This window comes from Bufo bufo, chromosome 2 (genome assembly GCF_905171765.1).
Source record: "Bufo bufo chromosome 2, aBufBuf1.1, whole genome shotgun sequence".
In the NCBI taxonomy this organism is placed as follows: domain Eukaryota; kingdom Metazoa; phylum Chordata; class Amphibia; order Anura; family Bufonidae; genus Bufo; species Bufo bufo.
In genome coordinates this window covers 744,999,800-745,013,888 of record NC_053390.1, presented here as the reverse complement: position 1 = coordinate 745,013,888, position 14,089 = coordinate 744,999,800, and the positions used below count along the sequence as shown (strand labels likewise).

Genomic DNA, 14,089 nt, shown 5'->3' with positions numbered 1-14,089 from the left:
CCAGCACTTATATTCCATATATAACACCTTTAAAATTTCCCGTGTTCACTGAGACTACTGAAAACAATTATATTTTAATTCCCAGGAAAGACTTTAGGCGACTGCTCACAAATAGTCAATAACCACTTAGATGTTTTTTGTCTTCTTTGACTAAATGTCTATTTGTTCTTGCAATACTGTATATCTGATGCAATTATTTCATAGATTTACAGCTCATTTCCTAAAGCTATTTAAAAGTACCACTCATTTAAAATACTGCTAGATTATTGTTGCGGAAAACTTTGATATAGAGACATATTACTTTTTTATAAATTATTTAAATGAATACAAAGCGTTATCTTCGATATAATGATAATTGCTGTTTAGATTTCTTCAGCTTCACACCAAGAAATATGTGTTCAATCAGTGAAACTCCAGTGTATAGTGCAGTGGCAGAATAAAAAATGTAATGGAGATTAATGTGATCAATTTTGGAGGTATTCTTTCCACTCCAGTGGTACAAAGCGTGGAGGGCGAGAATGAATGTAATCGAGTTAGCGAGATTGCAAATGCGTGATTTCTAAAATGCAAAATGCTACTAATAATGAATTGTATGAAACATTTAAGAGACAAAAGTTGCATTGTGCTGGGAAGGTTAAAAAATAAAATTATTCTGTTGATAGAAAGAAAAGCAAACCTCCAAAGGCTTCTTATGTGTCCTTTAAACAAGCACCTTGGAGTAAATTGGCAGTCTGACATATGCTATATTTGTAATTACCTTTAAAGTAAAAATACACTTAGTTGTTTTAAAAGGCCTCTCAGACAAATTACAAGAGCTAAAGACACAACCCTCGCTGGGTTTCATTGATCATGCTAAAAGCAATCCATTTGAGTTCAAACTAATTATTGTTCGGTGGAAAACAGAAATATTTTACTACGTCCATTAGCAGAAAATTATTCTGATTGCTGGCCTTTCAACTGTAGCACAGGGTACGTGCAATGTATTTTTCCAAGAAACTGTAAATTGGGGGAAATGGCTGCATTAAGTGTAAAAGTAATGCTCTAATAAATATGGTTGGCAGGTACTACGAAGAAGAAATCAAGCAAATCTAGTGACAGTTTAAAATCTCCTTAAAGGGGTTTGCCGAGTGTTTAACCTTTTCTACCCCGGAGTTTTTTTTTTTTGTTTCTGTGTTTTCATTTTGTGCTCTCTTCCAAGAGCCATAACTTTTTTACTTTTTCCGTTCACATAGCCATATGAGGACTTGTTTTTTGCAGGATAAGTTGTACTTTCCAATGTCACCATTTAATATTGCATAAAATGTAGTGGGAAGCGGGAAACAAAATTCCAAATGGGGTGGAATTGGAAAAAAAAAGCAATTCCACCACAGTTTAACGGTTTTTATTAATCACGTTTAATATGCGATAAAACTGATGAGCTGCTTTTATTCTCCAGGTCAGTACGAATCCAACAAAACCTTGTGCAGTCTTTCTTGCATCTTAATACAGATAAAATAGATAAAATCTTGGAAAAAGTCAGTTTTATTTCTTCGTCACCATATTCTTCTGACCCCAATAACTTTTTTTTTTTTATTATGTTTATTGAGCAGGGCAATCTGTAATATTCATTGATTACGTTCTGGGATGTGTACATGTTTTTGATCACTTTTTTTAAAAAATTTTGCTTGAAATAATTTTTTTCTAGGAAAAGCAGTGAATAGTCCATTTTGAAATTTTCATTCTGTTTCGCCATTTGTCGTATGGAGAAAAAAAAATTATAGTAGGGGAGTGAGATTTTTTTTCATTTATATTTTGAGGAAAGGGGGTAATTAGAATTTTTATATTTTTTTATTTTTTATTTTTAAAATGTATTTTAAACATACAATTTTTTTTTACACTCCTATTATGGTTCCCATAGGGAACTATAATAAGTAATCATTAGATTGCTATATTCATAAACTCCAATGCATGATCATCTTATAAAAATTATCCCTCACATGCTTTTGTAAGTAAAATTACAAAAAAGGGGGTCACAATATGCTAATGAAAAAAAAAAATACTATATTTAAATTTACTTTCCGTATTAAAGCACAGGAAAAACTATATAAATGTGGTCTTATTGAAATCACACTGACCCAAAGAATCAATGGGTTAGTTTTGCTGCATAGAGAACACAATAAAAAAAACATAAAACTGTGGTGGAATATATATATTTTTTTGTCTAATTGCTATATGAATGGATAAATAAAAAACTTATGGCTCAGGGAAGGTAGTGAGTAAAAAACAAAAATGCAAAAATGGTCCTGAAGGGGTTAAATAATTAAGATTTCTTTATCTCCTAATGGTATAATTCTAGAGATTCCCCTCCATATCTACTAGGCCACTGCTAAAGAAAAATTGTCATATGGGAGATGCTAACAAAAAGCTACCAGCAGCCGAGTTTGGCCTGAACCAGCAGCATCACTAATTTCCAAGATGACCACAACAGAAGCAGTTTTAGCCCTTGCAGTTATTTTTTTTATGTTTTGGCCATACTTTGGCTATGCACTTTATTACCACTGCCACCACTTTCCACCACTGCTCCTTAGCACTCTGACCTGGTTACCAGGTCCTGTCCAATGCACAATCATCATCATAGTCATCACCCTCTCTGCCACTTTTATAAGACTGTGATACAGTATGTCATGGGCTCCCTGCACCCTTACAATTCCCACCTTAGTTCTACATCCACATGCCACTATCCATGCCACTACCACAGCTAGAACTGCCTCTATTGCCACCACAAGGCTACAAGTACCACCAACACAACTCCACCAACACCAACACAGCTATGAATTTTGGTCATTAGGTACCCCACCTCTGCCTGAACCTCCTACTTATGGCAATCCAAACGCTGACTGTTCTCACACAACTCATCAAGGTAAGGACTATCTTGAGTATTTTCCATAGCACATGGGGTGATGTTGGTGTTTCATAGGAAAAAAGAAGGTGTCCCACTAGGAGTTGCAGGTGAAGAAAGAGATCATACAAGTAAAAGGCCTCTCTGAGGCCGCAAGGCGGAGAAACAGGAGTAATGCACTGAACCCTGGCTCAAAGGCATAGTGTCAGACTCAGAGATGACATCTCCCTGCTATGACTGAGAGGATGAGAAAGACATCCAGTCCACAATGTCATGCTATTTTTCCTCATTAATAATATATAGTTTTCTGGAAGCATGGAAGAACTGTGGCCTGTTACTACTACTGGACAGATGGCTGATGTTAACTGTGCTGCTGCTGTTTGCACTACTACAACCACCCACATTCTCACTCACGGATGACATGGCACATTTTTGTTTTTCATTATTCCACCCATTTACCATACATTTTATTATGAAGCCTATTTAAACAATGAGTCACTGTTTTGATACACTAAGGGGCACATTTATTAAGCTCTGCTTTTTAGACTCTGGTCTTAATAAACCCCTAACCTGGCTGTCACAGTCCCTTCTGTGACAGATGTCAGGAGATCAAGGAGACTGGCGGAGCGTGGAGGAATCTAACAGCCTCTTTGATTCATCTTTATTTAGTGTTTGTTTGTTACCTCATCCCCTGTTTCAGGTGTAGCTTAGTACTCTTTACTCTACCCTATTTAGTGTTGCCCCACCCTTCTGACTGTGTGGTAGATAGCATCATTTGGGTTTGGCTGAGCTGGTGTGAGGTCGTCTCTGGTGTCCCTGCTCGTCCATCACTACAGAAGTTAAGTGTTGCGTTTGTTTGTGCTTTGTTTTCCCTTCCTTGCTTGTTGTTACTAGGCCTCAGGGAGACTCCTGTTCCTTCATCGGGGAAGGAATGGGTTGCCTTAGCCCTGACAATATTCTTAGGGTTCTCTAGGGTCTCCAGGGTCCCAGGTTCCAGTGTATGGGCATTTCTACCTTCAAGGGGTGCCCATACAGTTAGGAGTCAGGGCCAGGAGTAGGTTTACTAGGAGGTGACCTTTTCCTGTCCCTAGTGTAAAGGCCTAGTGGCTTTACCTTCCCCTCCTGGTTGTCAGTTTGGTGTTTCCTCCTATAACTCATCCGTGATACTAGCTCTTCATAACTTCAGCGGATCCTCTGCCAGTTCTGACAGCTTTCTAGCTGTCTTACATTTAGATCTTTTTATACACCTGAAACAGGTGTACAAAATGGTAAATGAGATGGGCCTTCCAGCCTGTCCCTTCCCTGCCCATGCCATGCCCACTTTTTTAGACCTGGCGTGATCGGGGAGAATTTGCAGATTGCGCCACAATCGGTGCTGAAATATGCCTAATCTAGGCATGTTTCAGCATCATAAATGACCTCCTAGATTACTAAATGAGGAAACTTAACAATAGATTTTTGCGAAAAAAATTTAATTGGACAACCTCTGTAACCAAAATATTCACTGCTGGTTATGACCTATAATACATTTTTTTGTACACTTATTAAAAGGGTTTTCTAGGCTCTTGATATTGATGACCTTCCCTCATGATAAACCATTTCTACCCCTTTAAGCTTATCTTTTTTCTATTTCTTTTTTTTTTTTTAAGGAAAACTGATGAAAATTTAGTTTTTGACAAAAACAAGTAGACCAGAATTGTACATCTTTGTTGGGCTAAAAAACAATGAAACATTATTCCTGATGCTGCAAGTGTAGATTATTATATATTTCTACATAATGATGTAAGGGTGAGAACCTTGCATCTACACATACATTTTTAAGGTTTGCACAAAGTGCTTCTTCACACGAGAGAGCTTGAATCTTAATATTAGTGCATAACAATGGTGGGTCCTCAGAGATTTATGCCACTGTGCCAGTGTGTACTGTAATTTCTTAAAATCACAGTTTCACCACACTTAGTTTCATGGGAATACAATAAAATTTTATTGGTGTTATTAATGTCACAATTTATTCCTATAATAACAAACAAAAAAACAACATTTAAACAATACAATAAAGTTGAATTAGGGGTTTATGGCAGAGAGGAAAAACAAAATGAAAATGTAGATTATCGAAATAAAATCTGGATTTGCATATCATACAGAGGAAATTATTAGTTGCAACAATGAAGCAAATTAAAGAAGTTGTATCATGATTGATGTAAAAATAAAAAATCAGACATCATATACATGACAGTTTCCTTCTAATAATGCTGGAACTAGCCCCGTATCTCACATGGAACCAGAAATCGCCCCATTCATTTGCTGTTACATTTATTTCAAGATGGCAGCTCAGGGGCTGTGTCCTTTATAAGGGTGTGTGTCCTTTCTCAGGGGGAAGGTCCTCCTCATGAGTATGTTGTTTCTGCTACAGCTCTCTTCCTGTAGATGTCACAGGTTCTAACAGTAAATAGGGCAGGTGGCAGTTAAAGGATGGAACTGAGCATTTGCAACCATTTCAGTAGGTGGACATTCACATTACTTTCCAAATACAACACCAGGGCATTATTATACTGAAGTAAAGAGAATATCTCACAACTGGCTAATTTTTATAACAGAAAAAATATATAAATGTAACTAGATTTTGATGCTGAACTATATTATAAAAACAATTAATGGTGGCACAAATCATTCAATAACTTTAGTGACCTTGTTTATGTCACTGCAGGTGTGACTGTCCTCATTGATATAATTAAGAGTATATTAGTTGATGCTCATAGCAACAAAGTAGTTCATTCAAATCAAAAGGTATTGATGGTATTCAGAAGCTTTTTATAAATTATTGCATGGATTGATACATGTTATAAATATTGATGAGCGTATTGGATAATTCGATTTGGCTGCTTTGACGAATTTTACAAAAAAATGTGCTTAGTGACAAATTGCATCGTCACATAGCGCATTTCTTTGTAAGTAGTAGGCGCAATGACAGGGAGCGGGATTTGCGCAGCTCCCCGTCATTGTACCCCCTCAGATGCCACATTCAGCGGTGATTGCGGCATCTGAAATTAACATTAAAGTGTAAAATACTTATAGCATCCATTTGATTGCAAAGAGCCGACCGCTGCTATCTTGATTGTAGACTCGTGGTGACATCATATGTCGCTGCGCACAGGATTTCGCTTCGGATCTTTACTCAAGATTGCAGCAGCCAGCTCTTTGCACTCAAACGGATGAGGTAAGTATAATTTTTTTTATGTTTTACCGTCATTTCATGGGAAATCCATTTGCTACCATGAAGCACAAGGAAATTCGGCTTTGTGGAGAGTTGAATTTTTCCTAAAATTCTGATAGTTTTGTGGAATTCAATTCACCTAACACTAGTTATAAAAGTCAACAAATGTGATTAATCCCTTAGATGTCTCAGCCAATGCTGACCACCACATCTAAGGACTTTACAGAGGGAAGAGTCTCCATCTCTGAACCCATTGGCTACCCACAAGCACAAAGACATTCTGCTTCACAATGAATAGAATTTTCCCTTTGTGGACTTTGATTTGCTTAACACTACTTAGAAAGTCAACAAATGTAATTAATCCCTTATATGTCATAGCCAAAGCTGACCACGGCATCCAAAGGGGTTTATAGATGGAAGAGACTCCCTCTCTGAACCCATTGGCTCCCTGCAATGTGATCACAGGTTGCCAATGGCTCCTAAGGCAGCCTGAGACCTTACAAAGGCCTCAGGGTCTGTCATCTATAGAGGCTTATGAAGCCCAATTCTGAGCCTGGGTTTCTTAGGCAACTGTTAATGCATTGTAAAGGGATCAAACCTTCAAAAGTTGAAGCCCCGTAGAGCAGTGATTGCTAACCTCCTGCACTCTAGTTGTGGTAAAATTTCCAGCACGCTCCATTCATTTCTATGGAGTTCTGAGAACAGTAAGTGTACATCTTGGGAGTTATTGGAGTGCCGAAGGCTAGCCATCACAGCCCTTGAAGGATAAACATAATAAATAAATACAAAAGTAAAAAAAAAAAAATTTAACTAATGAAAAAAATAGACATATTCGATATTGCTGAGTCTCGAATAAATGGCTCTATAAAATATATCACATGATCTAGCTCCTCAGAGGAACATTGTAAAAAGAATAACATTAGTAATGGAACCAGAAAAGCAATTTTTTTTTATCCTTGCCTCACAAAAACATATAAAGCGATCAAAAAGCCATATGCACCCAAAAAGTGTACCAATTAAAACATAACCTCCTTCTACAAAAATCAAGCCCCTGAGGCTTGTTTTTGGAGGCTTGGGTAGAAAATGGCAACACAAAACATGATTTTCTTTTCAAAATAGATATACTAGGTATCACTGCATCCGTAATGACCAGCTCTATAAAAATATCACATGATGTATCCCATCAGATGAACGCTGTTAAAAAATAAATAAATAAAAACAGTGCCTGTCTCAGAAAAAGATTCATGTTGAGTAGAGATGAGAAAATTTTTCAAAAATTCGATCCGCCAATTTTTTGGGGAAACATTTGGTTCGATCCGAATAAATTTGCAGAGAGCCTTTATAGTGGAGTAGAACACTGTGCCTTGCAGTAACAAGCATAGGGAGTCTGCTTTGGTAGTGAAATAATACTGTAAAAGTCCGTATGACATGCAGATGACAGTTCACTTATTTGGGCAGTCACAGGGCCAAAACTGACCAAATAACTCACATATGAACTCTACCTTACAGGTGAATGTTAGTGCCAAGAAGTAGCGCACTCCTTTAACACCGTCATCAGCTGATTCCACATAGATATCTACAGACCCTGTTCTATTAAAAGCTTATACAAGTAGAGCCCCCCGACAGAGTGGAGAGGGTGTCAGCAGTAAGTTTGTGTTTACTTCACTGATTATTTTGCCCTTCCTCTGATCTGTCAGAACAATAACCCACAAAAAACGTATCTTGTCTGTGGAGCATCCACCTTCACTCGGTCAGCATTTGGTCAGTAATCCATCAGTATTGCTAATGCCCAAAAAAATTAGGAGTGGATCCAAAACAGAGATGACACGTGGATAGTTGCATATCTTCTGTGTTTTTTACTTACTCCTGGTTTTGGCTACCAAATCATAAGCCAATTCTGATGGGACCATACCGGCCTTACATCTGCTACACAAACAGGATCCGTTGTGCATCTCATTTTATCTTCCTTCTAACAGATCAGAGGAAGGGTCAAATAAATGATGATGTCAGCCAAGCCAAAAAAGCTTAAAATAGTGGCCCAGTCATTAAGTGGAAAGGGTGGGAACAGCATGATAAGTCCACAGAGTGGCCCAATGACATAGTGGTGAGGTGGAAGCAGCATGAGGAGACCACAGAATGGCCCAATGACAGAGTCTGTAGGTGGCAGCAGTATCAGGAGTCTAAGAGTGGCACAATTACAGTCTGAAGGTGGCAGCAGAATCAGGAGACCACAGAGTGGCACAATGACAGAATGTGGAGGTGGCGGCAGCATGAGGAGACAACAGAGTGGCCCAATGACAGAGTGTGAAGGTGGCGGCAGCATGAGGAGACCACAGAGTGGCCAACTGACAGAGTGTGGAGGTGGCGGCAGCATGAGGAAGCCACAGAGTGGCACAATGACAGAGTCTGGAGGTGGCGGCAGCATGAGGAGGCCACAAAGTTGCACGGTGACATAGTGTGGAGGTGGGTGGCAATACCAGTACCTGATGAAGATGGTTGGTGATAGTAATGAGCGGCAGGTGCCATATTCGATTTCGACGAAATTTGTGAATATTCGATAGAATATTTGTTTTATATTCGTCGAAATCGAATATTCGTAATTTTTCTTGTTATCGCGATTAATATGCAATTTAAATAATCGCATATTGCGATTTTAACTTAAAAGCTACTCTCCTATTGAAATAGCAATGCGATTATTTCAGGTTATAATAATCGAATTTCGATTTTAACTTAGCACTGCCATATTCCATATTAGGCTATGGAATATAGCAGTGCTAAGTTAAAATCAAAATTCGATTATTATAACTTGAATTAAATCGAATTGCGATTTCAACTTGGATCTGGTTTACTATGGTTGGCTTGGTAGAATTAGCGAATATGACGAATGTATTTGTCATATTCCACAAAACGAATATAACGAATGTATTCGTCATATTCCACAAAACAAAGATAACGAAGTATTCTGCATCTTCGTTTTAGCTACCTATTCATCAACTTCGCTAATTCTAGCAATCATATAGGAAACTTTACTATAGAGACAGCTAAGTTTAATTCGCTATGCAATTATATTACTTTGCTTTTTTTTATAAATAGAATAATTATAATAATTATCAGGTATAATTATTCTATTTATTTTTATAAAAAAAGCAGTCATATAATCGCATAGCGAATTAAACTTAGCTGTCTCTATACAGTGGGATGCGAAAGTTTGGGCAACCTTGTTAATCGTCATGATTTTCCTGTATAAATCGTTGGTTGTTACGATAAAAAATGTCAGTTAAATATATCATAAAGGAGACACACACAGTGATATTTGAGAAGTGAAATTAAGTTTATTGGATTTACAGAAAGTGTGCTATAATTGTTTAAACAAAATTAGGCAGGTGCATAAATTTGGGCACTGTTGTCATTTTATTGATTCCAAAACCTTTAGAACTAATTATTGGAACTCAAATTGGCTTGGTAAGCTCAGTGACCCCTGACCTACATACACAGGTGAATCCAATTATGAGAAAGAGTATTTAAGGGGGTCAATTGTAAGTTTCCCTCCTCTTTTAATTTTCTCTGAAGTGTAGCAACATGAGGGTCTCAAAACAACTCTCAAATGGCCTGAAGACAAAGATTGTTCACCATCAGGGTTTAGGGGAAGGATACAGAAAGCTGTCTCAGAGATTTCAGCTGTCTGTTTCCACAGTTAGGAACATATTGAGGAAATGGAAGACCACAGGCTCAGTTCAAGTTAAGTCTCGAAGTGGCAGACCAAGAAAAATCTCAGATAGACAGAAGCGACGAATGGTGAGAACAGTCAGAGTCAACCCACAGACCAGCACCAAAGACCTACAACATCATCTTGCTGCAGATGGAGTCACTGTGCATCGTTCAACCATTCGGTGCACTTTACACAAGGAGATGCTGTATGCGAGAGTGATGCAGAGGAAGCCTTTTCTCCGCCCACAGCACAAAAAGTGCCGCTTGAGGTGGGCTAAAGCACATTTGGACAAGCCAGCTTCATTTTGGAATAAGGTGCTGTGGACTGATGAAACTAAAATTGAGTTATTTGGCCATAACAAGGGGCGTTATGCATGGAGGAAAAAGAACACAGCATTCCAAGAAAAACACCTGCTACCTACAGTAAAATATGGTGGTGGTTCCATCATGATGTGGGGCTGTGTGGCCAGTGCAGGGACTGGGAATCTTGTCAAAGTTGAGGGACGCATGGATTCCACTCAGTATCAGCAGATTCTGGAGACCAATGTCCAAGAATCGGTGACAAAGCTGAAGCTGCGCCGGGGCTGGATCTTTCAACAAGACAAAGAGCCTAAACACTGCTCAAAATCCACTAAGGCATTTATGCAGAGGAACAAGTACAACGTTCTGGAATGGCCATCTCAGTCCCCAGACCTGAATAGAATTGAAAATCTGTGGTGTGACTTAAAGAGAGCTGTCCATGCTCGGAAGCCATCAAACCTGAATGAACTAAAGATGTTTTGTAAAGAGGAATGGTCCAAAATACATTCAACCAGAATCCACACTCTCATTGGAACCTACAGGAAGCGTTTAGAGGCTGTAATTTCTGCAAAAGGAGGATCTACTAAATATTGATTTCATTTCTTTTTTGTGGTGCCCAAATTTATGCACCTGCCTAATTTTGTTTAAACAATTATAGCACACTTTCTGTAAATCCAATAAACTTAATTTCAGTTCTCAAATATCACTGTGTGTGTCTCCTATATGATATATTTAACTGACATTTTCTATCGTAACAACCAACGATTTATACAGGAAAATCATGACGATTAACAAGGTTGCCCAAACTTTCGCATCCCACTGTAGTAAACTTTCCTATATGATTGCTAGAATTAGCGAAGTTGACGAATATGGAGCTAAAACGAAGATGCAGAATACTTTGTTATCTTCGTTTTGTGGAATATAACGAATATATTCGTCATATTCGCTAATTCTACCAAGCCAACCATAGTAAACCAGGTCCAAGTTGAAATCGCAATTCGATTAATTCAAGTTATAATAATCGAATTTCGATTTTAACTTAGCACTGCTATATTCCATAGCCTAATATGGAATATAGCAGTGCTAAGTTAAAATCGAAATTCGATTATTATAACTTGAAATAATCGAATTGCGATTTTAACGTAATTCTCAAATCCGACAGTACATTCTAGTATATGGAGACGTTCCCATGGTGATGGGGACGCTCCATGAGCACGGAAGTCGGCAGAAGCGGCAACGGGCACTGACTGGAGCAGCCAGGAAGCCAGGAATCCAAAGCACAGGTAAGAACAACTTTAGGGAAGTGGGAAAGAAAAAAATATAACAATTAAAAAAAAAATAATAAATAAATGAATATTCGAAATATCGAATTTATATCACTATATTCGAAATATTCGTGAATTAGCGAAGTGCCGATATTCGCGAAAAAAATTCGATATTCGAATATTCGTGCTCAACACTAGTTGGTGAAAGAAGTTGCATTTGGCATCAGATGTGTGGCATCAGGGGGGTGGCAGCATCAGAATAGTAGCTGAGGCAGAAATCCAGAAGAAACCGGTCTCTTTTGTCAAAGTGTTGGTGTGTAACCATGGATTATCTAGTCTGATGCATCAAGCATTGGTGCTTGGAAATCCTGGCTGATCCACGCCTGATCATCTTGACAAAGGTCAGTCTCTCCACATTTTGGATGAACAGGCGAGTTCTTCTTGGGGTAACTATGGCCCTCGCGGCACAAAAAACCCACTCTGATGCCACACTACTGGCCGGGCAGGACAGATTTTTCCAGGGCAAACTCGTCCAGTTGCGTCCACAAATCCAGTTTGGCTGCCCAGTAGTCCAGCGGATCTTCAATTTGGGTTGGCAGGGTCTTGTCTAAGTATGCCACCACCTGCTGGTTTAGGCCCTGGTCTATGTCTAGCTGTTGGTAAGTAGTTTCTTCACTATGCAGGTAAAGGAAGCTGCTCATCAGCAACTCTAGATGCAGGCTGTTACTGCTGGAGCTGGTACTGCTCCTGCCACCCCATCCCTCCCCAGCAGCCATGGCAGTGGAACGTGAGCCCAGAGGGCCCCCCAGTCAGACCTACGAGAGGATGGACGATGGCACAGTTAGGCAGCGGCCAACTGACTACAAAGGATGTCTCTATAGTAGTTCAGTTTGTCCTCCCTCTCAGCAGGTATAAAAAAGACCCCCATTTTGGATTGGTAGCAATGGTCCAACAAGGTGGAGAGCCAGATGTCATCCCTCTGCCGAATGGTGACAATTGAGCATGTAGCTGGCCATTTGCACAAATGACTCGGAGGGACTCCCTTTCCTCCATCTCCATTGCATACTGCCACGGTGTGCCTGGGTCATCTGCCTTGTCTTCCTCATTAGTGATGAGCGGCAGGGGCTATATTCGAATTCGCGATATTTGATGAATATTTTGTAGAATATTCATCATATAGTCGCGAATATTCAAAAAAAAAATATATATAGCAATATATTGAATATATTGCTATATATTAGTTTTTAGAATATTCCTCATTTTTCATCATCCGTCTGAAGTGAACAGTACACATGATTCCTCCCTGCTTAGGGTGTCTGGTTCCCAAGAATACCGTTCCTATCTGTCCGGGCTCCGTAGGATTTTAGCCGCTCCATTCAGTGCCCGTTGCCGTCCCCATCACCATGTGAACGCCTCGGGGTTAGAATATAACATCGGATCTGAGTTTTAACGATCTCACAACAGCGAATAGTCTTGTCATAAGACTATAAAACCAATGGAGGGCACTGTTCATAACTCATGAACAATGCCCTCTATTGGTTGCATAGTCTTATGACAAGACTATTAGCTGTTGTGAGATCGTGAAAACTCAGATCCGATGGTCACCATGGGAACACCTCTGGGTTAGAATATACTATCGGATCTGAGCTCCATGCCCACGGCACGGGCACTGACTGGAGCGGGCTAAAATCCTAGGGAGCCCGGACAGATAAGAACTGTTTTTTGGGAACTAGACACCCTAAGCATGGAGGAATCATGTGTACTGTTCACTTCAGATGGATGAGGAAAAATTATGAATATTGTAAAAAACGAATATATAGCACTACATTTGATATAGTGCTATACTGTATATAAAAAAAAAATAATATTCGTCATTTTTTTCCATCTGAAGTTATGAGTCCTCCCTGCTTAAGTTGCTTGTCAAGACTTCAGATGGAAAAAAATTACGAATAATCTAAAAACGAATATATAGCACTATATTGGATATAGTGCTATACCCATATATTCGTTTTTTTGAATATTCGTCATTTTTTTCCATCTGAAGTCATGATTCCTTCCTGCTTAAGTTGCTTGTGGGCCAATGACTCATTGGCCCACAAGCAAGAAGCAGGGAGGAATCATGTGTTCAGATGGAAAAAATGATGAATATTTGAAAAAAGAAAATATATCACTATATTCAAAATATTTGTGAATTTTCGAAGTGCCGATATTCGTGATTAAAATTCGTAATTTGAATATTTGCGCTCAACACTATTCCTCATCTCCCTCTTGCTCCTCTGGCTGCTCCTGCTCCTCCTCTCCTGTCACCTGTGTAGAAAAAACACCCATTTCGCTACACATTGCTTGTGCTCCAATGTCCTACTCCTCCTTCTCCTCCAGTTCAGCCCCCACAGGCCTCATGTGTCCGTGAGATCTAGTCGCCATGTCTTGAGTCCCCTAACCAGCCATATTTAGCAGCATTTGTTCCAGGACATGATGCAGTAGAATGACGTTGTTTATCCCGTAGTCCTGGCCAGGGCCATCTTTAACAAGGGGCAAAAGGGTCAGCTGCTTCGGGCCCAGTTGCTCTTGAGGGGCCCAAGGCAGCTCCCTCTTGAGCCCTGCTGGCCACTTCCCTGGGTGTCAGGCTGTCATCTACACAGGAGGGTGCTGCCATGCCATGCCTGCCTGCCGGCACTCCAGGCAGCGAACTGTGAGAGCTGTGATTCTCTTAGGAGAAAGGAC

At 39.4% G+C, this 14,089-nt stretch overlaps 1 protein-coding gene across 1 annotated transcript in view; it reads right to left on the bottom strand.

The window, feature by feature from the left end:
• The window catches only part of ARAP2 (ArfGAP with RhoGAP domain, ankyrin repeat and PH domain 2), a 703,001-nt gene that overhangs the window by 359,973 nt on the left and 328,939 nt on the right, over positions 1-14,089 (bottom strand). The window lies entirely within an intron of this gene.